General features: G+C 38.7%; 1 pseudogene; it reads right to left on the minus strand.

Annotated features, from left to right (window-relative positions):
• Positions 1-2,264: 2,264 nt before the first annotated feature.
• On the minus strand, positions 2,265-8,119 carry LOC149255844 (putative carotenoid cleavage dioxygenase 4, chloroplastic pseudogene; annotated as a pseudogene).
• Between the last annotated feature and the right edge of the window lie 1,340 nt (positions 8,120-9,459).

Here is a 9,459-nt window from a genome sequence, read left to right on the forward strand (position 1 = left end):
GGAGGACATCTGAATCGTCTAACATCAAATCAATGGACAATAAGGAAGACAGGAAGACGAAGAGAGAAATTCATTTCAAAGGGGAATTATTAAATGAATGGATTATTAAAATTTGTTAGTCGTTTGAACAAAATATAGATAATAAATACTCTATAAAAATTATTTTAAACAAAATATATGTCTATGTGTGTGAAGGATGATGTAAATTTAGTGAAGCTTAAAAATGTTTTTTTTTTTTTTCTCGTTAATACTATGCTATTATTTACATTAAAAGAAAAACAGTTACAGCCATGCTATCATATGCCAGAGGCCGGGGATGGCCCCTGGACTTACAGTGCTCAAAAAAAAAAAAAAAAAACCACCCATACAGGGTCCACGCCACAATCTTGCATACCCACGCAGGGGCCTTAACAAAAAACTAAATCGCCCGCGCAGGGGCAGCTTCCTTGAGACCAAACACCCACGCAGGGGGACTGCCACAGAAATAGAGAGCCCACGCAGGGGCTTTAACCTTTTGAAGAACAATGAGGGCAGAGTTGTCATTCCACTCAGGGGCGTGGAAGAGAAAAGGAAAATATTCATCACATTCCCTCGCAAAACAGAGACTTGCAAAACAGGGCTTGGAGACGCAATGGACACTATAATTCACATACAAAACAGAGACGATCAGAACATACCGGCTGCCATAGCGGCTTATATGACAATTCAGGGCAAAACCAGAGCATCGAGTGTGATGAAGAGACTGAACGAGCGGGCTTCTAATCGTCAGGCTCCTCTTCATATATCCAGCACGAACCTTCCGGAGGGGGGCCCCAATCAACCTTGGCTTTCCCTGACGAAGGCACCTCCTGAGTCGCTGGAGGGTCGAGGTCTGGCTTGGAGCGATCTTCTGGCATTCCTTCAGCTGCCCGGGAGCTCTCAGCCTGATGAAGCTGTGGGCGGGGCTGCTCCCCGACCTCCTCCACTGGTTCTTCCATAAACAAGACAGAGACATGAGCATTAATACGCGAATTGGCCGGGGAGCTGTTAAAGGAGAAAACCGCTGTGCCAAACGCAGGAAGAGGATTAGAGCCCGCCTCAGGATTGCCAGAATCCATGAACTGGCTCGATTGCAGGGGATTTGCTTCTTCAACACGATGACATAGACAGCGACAACAGCGAGTAGAGGCATTATCGACTGAGGGGCGAGAAGTGCCGCCTCTGCCAGAGCCTCGGCGGCTGATAAGGCGCTGTCGGGGCTTGACCATGGTGGCGATGGAAACCGGAGAGCACAACAGAGCAGGATGAACAGAAACGCACCCGTCGCCCACTCTTGCAGTCTTGCTCCCAACTTCAATTGCAGAGGGGGCGCCTTGAGCCAGACCTCTGGGTTCAGATAACCATACTCCCAATTCCATAAACTGCAGACATTCCAATGCACAACATTCCTTACCTGCACCATACTTATGCCTCTCTGCAACGTCTTGACCCTCGCGGACCATAACTGCTCACAGAACTCAGAGCTGTAATCCGGACCAGGCATTAAATTGCCGTCCCTTCTCTCCTCAGCTCCCACACTTGCAATCCCCGACGGCAGATTGCCATGAATACCTCTCTTAAACTTGGTACCGCCCATGGTTACCATGTGTCAGTCCCATCTCCTCGCCCGTGGCACCCGCATCCGGGGTAAATTTCGGAGGTCCGATGGTTTGAACACGCGACCTTCTCCAAGTTAACCCAACAGCTTACCAACGCGCCACTGAAGGTACATTTGAAGCTTAAAAATGTTACAATAATATTAAATATTATTTAATTGTTAAAAAGAACCTTAAGTGAGAAGAATAAGAATTTATTCTCGACCGCTAGAAATAATCTTTCCTCTTATATAAGAATTTCTTCTCAACCATTACAAATAATCTATATATATGTTTAGTCATGAGATTCTGAATTGCATGGTTAAAACATTATTTATAAAATAGTTATGGATTCAAATTTTCCATATATTAATTTAAATTAATAATAATATCAATTTTATAAAGTAATAAAAATTAAATTAAAATAAAATATAAATTAAATTAAACATTATACCAATTTTACGAATAACATTTGAAAATTTTCATTCCACATAGAACTCTTATAAAATTTGACAAGAATAGTCCTAAAACTTGATGATAATAGTCCATGCCAGCTTGTACTAATAAAACGTAATTTGTATTTCTGAAACACACTATAAATTTAGAAGTTTCTCATTAAAAGACCAAAAAGATAGTTTTCTCCATAAAACAGATGGCATGGCAATATCATGAGTTGTTTCTCTTTACCGTGAATCTTAATCTGGATGCGAGCTGGCAATTAGTTTTGGTTTGCCAAGTCAGCATCGCTAACAAAGAGGCCATGAAAGCCGTACGGAACTCTGGCAGGGAGCTCAACGGAGGCCACGATTTCAAGGGTCGGAGATTGCGCGTCCATCACCAGGAAACTGGAAATCCCGGTGCTTTCGTTATGGGTAAAAGCCACGATGTACCCGTCGTCCTCCTCGGCATTTGGATCCGAACTCCGGGGCACGAAGAACGGCTCACTACCGAAGCAACCTTCGCCATACGACCTCGACACAACCACGCACTCCATGGTGGCAGCCATCGCCTCCACCATATGAAAGTCGAGTTTAACGACCACGCAGAGTTTAGGCAACGGTGCTCCTATCGACATGTATGCATACCTGTTCTTCTTGGCAACGAACCGGGGATTGATGACGCCCAACTCCAAACATTTTGAAGACAATTGCTTTCTGGATACAATCCCGTTTCTCAAATTTATGCGGACCTTCTCCACTGTGGAATGGACCAGATGGGTTCTCTCCAGAACGTGCTCCACCGGGTGCAAATTAGCGTCAATCAACACGATCTCGTCGCCCTCGTCCCACGCGTTGAGTGAATGGACGAAATTGAAGCCGGGGACTTCGAACCATTTCATCGCGGCCTCGTCCGTTGGGTAGCGTGGGAGAACGCCAAGCCGTGGGACCTTAGCGGGGTCGCAGCCCATAGGAGAGCCGCTGCCGACAATCATGTTCATGGGGTCCACCACGATCTGGGTATCGGGAAATATGGCATACTGCTTTGTTATCACAAAATCGTGAATAAATGACGGCTGCAACATCGACAGGATTCCGACGTCGGGTTCTTTTTCTCCCGCAGGCGACACTCTAAAATAATTGAGAAACGGAGGAATGAAACGCCAACGGAAAGCGAAGAGCTCTCGCGTCTCGGGGTTAATCTTGGGATGTGCTGTCATGGCCAGGAAGAGTTTCCGTCGAAATCATACCTGCCGACAGTGAGGATGTCGCCGGATTCCGTGACCTTCATCGCGTACGGCAGATCTGATTCCTCGAGCGCCATCAGTGTGCCATTGAAATACAGGAGACTGGTATTTGCCAATCCCGTGCCGTTGAAGGGATTAAAGAGGCCGAGAGCCACTCTGGCGATGAACAGGGCTCCCCCGGCCAATCCGGCGCCGAGGCTGTAGAAACCGGAAAAGAAGTTGGGCACCACTCGGCGTACCGCCCTCTCTTCTTGCACGAATTTGTGCGTGCGGACGAAACCGCTGCAGAACGTTACTCGGCCGTCTTTGACCCTGACGTTGTGAAGCATTCCGTCGCCCTCGAAAAGATGGTGGCAGCCTCTGGGGACGTATCTCGGATTCAGCCCATTGCGGATATAAACACCGTCGACGCAGGCAGGTAGAGTGCCCTGTATTTTGTCGCACTCCACTGGTGCAGTCTCTTGCACTGGAGCGAAGTTTCCAGCCAACACAAATCTTGGATCCACGGAAGGCCTCAGCGGATTATCAATAAAGTTATTTATAAGATCATCCACAGCATTGCATAAAACAGCCGCCAAAGCAGAAGAAATGCCATTAAGCGGATCTTCTGAGGGAAGTGTTGGCGTGGGCGTGGATTGCAGATCATTACTTTGAGATCCAGCGCCATTGACAGCGGGTTTGTTCTTAGAAGCCGGGAGCTTTTCTTCGGTTTTCACAGAGAATAAAACTATAGGGTGAGAATGGCGAGTATGCGAGTATGATCTTGTCGGAATGTTAAATACAGAATGGAGCAATTTGCTGCCATGGACACAGCGGAGTAGGAGATAGTGCAGGTCTCCATTGTGAGCCGACTCCTCTATTTGCTTCCAGCGAGAACCCTATGTGATACTTTTTTCTAAATTATTGGTTTGACATCTTAATTTTAGGTAGATTTTGGAAATATTTTCCAATTTATTAAAATTTATTGATTGATTATTTTGATTGTATAATTCTAGATATTCCAAAATCTGCCACCCATTCTAACTCTTCCAAAATCTGCCAATCTACATCCAACTCCAAAATATTCTAAAATCTGAAATATTTTAAAATCTAAAATCGACCCAGTTCAGGGCACAACCCTTAGATAAGTTCAAAAAAAATCTGAACCAGTGAAAGATGCATATGTTGGGGATTTTTCTGATAAAATCCCAAAAACAAACAAAATAAACTCCACAGAGGCAATGCTCTGTTTCCTTTTCTCCACAGGATCTTTTTGCACAGGGAAGCTTTTAATAAAAATTCTCAGAACAGAGTATTACACAGCCATAAAAATCCTTGTATTCATTAAAATATAAAATGCCTGAAACAACATTCATCCTCTTTCACTCAGAGGGATTTACCAAAAATACATTCAGCCAACTCTGATACATATTCATCCTCTTTGCTGAAAGGGATTCACCAAAATTACTTTCAACCAATAAAAACTACTCTATCTCCTCCTGAGAATTTACTGAGCTAGGTTTACTGCTGTAAAACCCATTTTACATTACTGTTGTAAAACAAATTTTTACATACACAGTAAAAATTTCATTACATTCACCATTTCAAAAAAAATACCTGTGCGTTCTTTTCTCTTGCATTTCAATGCATACCCAATACATTAAAAAAAATCAACAGCATCTCCCTTGTTCTTTCGCCGCGAGCTTCACCACCAGTCAACAAAAGACACGCTGCTCCCTTGTTCTTCGCGGATAGCACTGCTGTGCATTATCCTCTCTCACACTACGCTCTTTTCATTACAATGAGCAACTGGTTTTTTATGCACTGTTGTGCAACACTTCAAGTCTCTTCAGCTGCCGCGCACTGTCTCTTCAGCTGCCGCGCACTCTCATTTCACAATGGTCAACACAACACAAGAAAGCACGATAAAACCTTTTTGTTTTTTTACTCGTTCCATGTGCTAATGGAAAAACATATTACAGCAGCGAACCATTTTGTTTTTCACTCTTTATATGAATGAACCCAGAAACAAGATTATACATGATATATTTTTTTTAATAATTTAAGCCATGCTCCCGTGACCAAATATAAAACATCAAAAATTAAAATTTCACCAACTATTTATGAATGCCATTTAATTCTCAGCATGGCGATCAATTCTTTTACTGACAAGTCGGCGGTCAAACTGAAAGTTTGATTTTACTCCACGCAAGTTTTAAATGCTGGCTCGAATGCAAGTTTAAATGATGGACGGCGGAGGACAAAGAACCCCATCGGACGGCTGACAAGAATATCGGGAGGCCTTTTGCTGCTGAACATTAGCGCCCGAGAAATGACTTTTGCTTACGTATGGTGAGAGCCACGTGTCTGCACAATATTGTATCGGGCTTGAGAGTACGGAAACTACTTGATGATCAAAGGCGGTCCGAGATTGATAGGTGGTTTTGGAGGAGCGGTTTCAAGCGCTGTACGAGCCCGTTGAGTCGGCTGCCCACGTCTTCCTGCACGGTGTCTGCAACCTGCAGTTGGAATTAACATTCCAACAGCATATGGCCATATTACATGGCCAACATTAATCGCTCACCATTGGCCATTTGGTTTACCTAAAGATACATGTTTGAGAAGTGGAAATGGATTGGGAAAATCTTAATAGTGGGAAATTATGGTTTTTTATTTTAAAATTTTATTATGTGACTTAATTGGAGAGGATTACTTTTTCTCTAAGTAAACATTTTGGATGAGATATGAATATATAAGTTGGTAATTAATTGGAAAGGACTATGTCTTCTCCTAAATAAATTAAATTTGAGAGAACATTTAGGATTAAATTTGAGAGGACATTTAGGAATGTGATATGAATATAAAATTGGGTAATTAATTGGAGAGGACAATCTCTTCGAGGACATTTTGGGAATGAGAGATGAATATATAAATTGGTAATTAATTAGAGAGAGCCATGTCTTCTCCCAAGGAAATATGAAAGGACATTTTGAGAATGAGGTATGAATATATATATAATTTTCGCAAGTAAATGTGAGAGGACATTTTGGGGATGAGAGATGAATATATAACTTGGTAATTAATTGGAGAGGACCATGTCTTCTCGCAAGTAGATCTGAGAGGACATTTTGAGAATGATGTATGAATATATATATATATATATATATAATTTGATAATGAATTGGAGAGGACTATGTCTTCTCAAAATTTAAAAATTTGGGGAGGTAAATAACAAAATTGAAAGTCCATATTTTAAGGAAATTTAAACACTTAGTGAAATTTGCAGGATAAAATTAAATAGGGCATTACATTTTCTTTTAGTAAATATAGCATAGCCATGTGGCTTATAAGACTATGAAGTTGCTATTATGATGATGAATTCCTCATCATTTTATCATCCTTGAATTCATGAATCTATATGTTCACTAGAAATATCAAGGCTTCGTTAGATTTAGTATCAACCCACAAACTCCCCAAAGATATGTGTAAAATAATTGTTTTGACATTGTTACACAATTGATTTTATGACACAATCTAACTCTTTTACATTTTGGCTTTTTATTTAGAATCCACAATATTTGGAGAAATCATGGGTTTTTGTTCTTTAAGATGCATCCTTCAATACATAAATAGATTCAACACCTTGAAAAACCTTTGTACCACTCATATTATACAAAGTTTATAACTCAAATTTGTTGCTCCAAAAATTCCTATGGCATATCTGGCAAAATATATCATAAAATATGCCATAAAAAAAAGCATAAAATAAATTATATTGATTTCAATAGTTATACAACTTGAAACAAGCTCAAATAATAAAATTACTAACCTAAACTCTATGCAACATGTAATGGCCAAAAACTCCAAAATACCAAATATGTGTAGAGGTTGTATATTTCTTTCAACCACACATCTAAATATTTGTGAACAATGCACTGGATACCACCATTTTATAATGCTAAATACCCAAGTTAACCTTATAGAAAAGTGATTATTTTAAAATTTTTTATTTTTCAAACCATCTTAAAATTTATTTATTTTGATTTAAAATGAATTATAATTTTTTAAAAATAATGGGAAATTCAATTTTAATCGTTATATATTAGCATTTGATGAATCTAAATAATTCAAAACTTCTATCAAACAAAAACGAAAATAGATTTAATTTCAACTGGTGTAGTTGTTCCACTGCGAATTTGATAACTGAATTATGATAAGTTTTTCCTAAGTGATTCAATCATTTTACAACTCAAATAATTAAATTAGATTATATATTTGTAGAGCAATTAGGAAAAAATAATCAAGTAACCATTTTAATATTCTTGTTATTTTTTATTAGTGTGTTTATATATGAGATTATTAAATAAGTATATTCTGATAATTTATTGAAATTTGTTAAAAAAATGGTTTAAATATAAATATAAAAATTATTTTGAGGAAAATATGTCTTACATGTGTAGGATGATTAAATGTCATTTATATTTTTGAAACACATTATAAATTGTTTCTATTTTTTAGTGAAAATTAATCTCTATGCGAGCTCGGAATTAGATTTAGTTTGCCAAGTCAGCATCGCTAACGAAGAGGCCATGAAAGCCGTACGAACTCTGGCAGGGAGCTCAACGGAGGCCACGATTTCAAGAGTTGGAGATTGCGCGTCCATCACCAGAAAACTGGAAATCCCGGTGCCACGATGTACCCGTCGTCCTCCTCGGCATTTGGATCCGAACTCCGGGGCACGAAGAACAGCGCACTGCCGAAGCAACCTTCGCCATACGACCTCGACGCAACCACGCACTCCATGGCAGCCATCGCCATCAAAAACTTCTTGCACAATCAACATCTTAAAACTTAACTACTATAACCAAAATTTCCAAAAATTTAACACTAAATACTCCCCACCTCGTTCAGTTTAAAAACCACCCTATCGGATTATATTTATCCTGACATTTTTCAATTTAAATCCTGTCCAATCCAATTCTTATGGTTTATCTGTAACTAGTACGCTGAATAGCAACATTATTCTTATCAACTTTTTCTGTGTATGTAATTCGATGAACAGGTAATCCATATCAATCCATTCAACTTGAGATCATTCCAAGTGAAGTATCCCATCCACTTATTTTGAATTTTGGGACGAAGTATATATCTGGCCACCAGAACCAGTCTCATTTTTGCGCTGCTCGAGATGTTTTACAAGTTTATGAATCTGGAGATTCTTGCGTTAACTGCGCTGTTTTAAAAGTTGATTAATCTAGTTTTCAAAGAAACTATTTCAGTCAAAATGTTTTTTATTTACTTTGGAAAAAGTTAAAATTATTATAAAATTTGCAATCACAACTTCATTTCATTTATTTATATATTTAATCTTATTTTAAATTCACAAAAATAAAAAATTATATATTTAATTTTAAATCTATTAAGTGTTTAGAGATACATACAATTTTAAATGAATTTATGTTAATTCTTAATTAATTTCATATCTTTATATATAGAAATATTTTTAATTTTAATTATTTTATGAGGATTTATGTTAATTCTTAATAAATTTCACATCTCAATATATAGAAATATTTTTAAATTTATTTTTTCTTTCATTTATGGAACAAAATACACTTCAATAGAATGGTGATCATTTTCCTCGTAGTGGTCCGGTTATAACATAGCTCGATAACCTACTAGTGGTTAGGTTTGATTCATTCAACTTTTAACTAGAGTTACAAAATTGCCTCTTCTATAGTCGTTTTCATCACGATCACATGGCTAACCCATTTTTAGTGAATAATGGGGGTTAATGTAGCATCCTCTCAAATTATGGGGGTAAAAAAAAAGAAAGTTAACTTACGAGTTGCATAATTTTTGTATATGGACTCTGGCCGAGGCAATCCTTGTGTCGTTGGAAAGGTTTGTATTTGCATAACAACACGAAAGGGTGTATGTTGAAGGAACAAATTTTTATCCCCAAAAAATGTTGTTTGATGCCTCAAAGTATTTCCGAGAGCTTTCAAACCTTAATATGCCAAACTGGGTCATGCCATTAAAAATGGTCCTATCAGTAGATCCCTCCACTTTCTCGACTCTAAAATCATCAAGATGGATGAAAAACAATGTAATGATCTAATCTAGATCATACCTCACCATTTCTGGAGGATTTTGGTCCCCAAAAATTTCTACTAAAAGAGG

This window comes from Pinus tabuliformis, chromosome 7 (assembly GCF_031772625.1).
Source record: "Pinus tabuliformis cultivar Carrire ecotype Pingquan chromosome 7, CPIR1, whole genome shotgun sequence".
In the NCBI taxonomy this organism is placed as follows: domain Eukaryota; kingdom Viridiplantae; phylum Streptophyta; class Pinopsida; order Pinales; family Pinaceae; genus Pinus; species Pinus tabuliformis.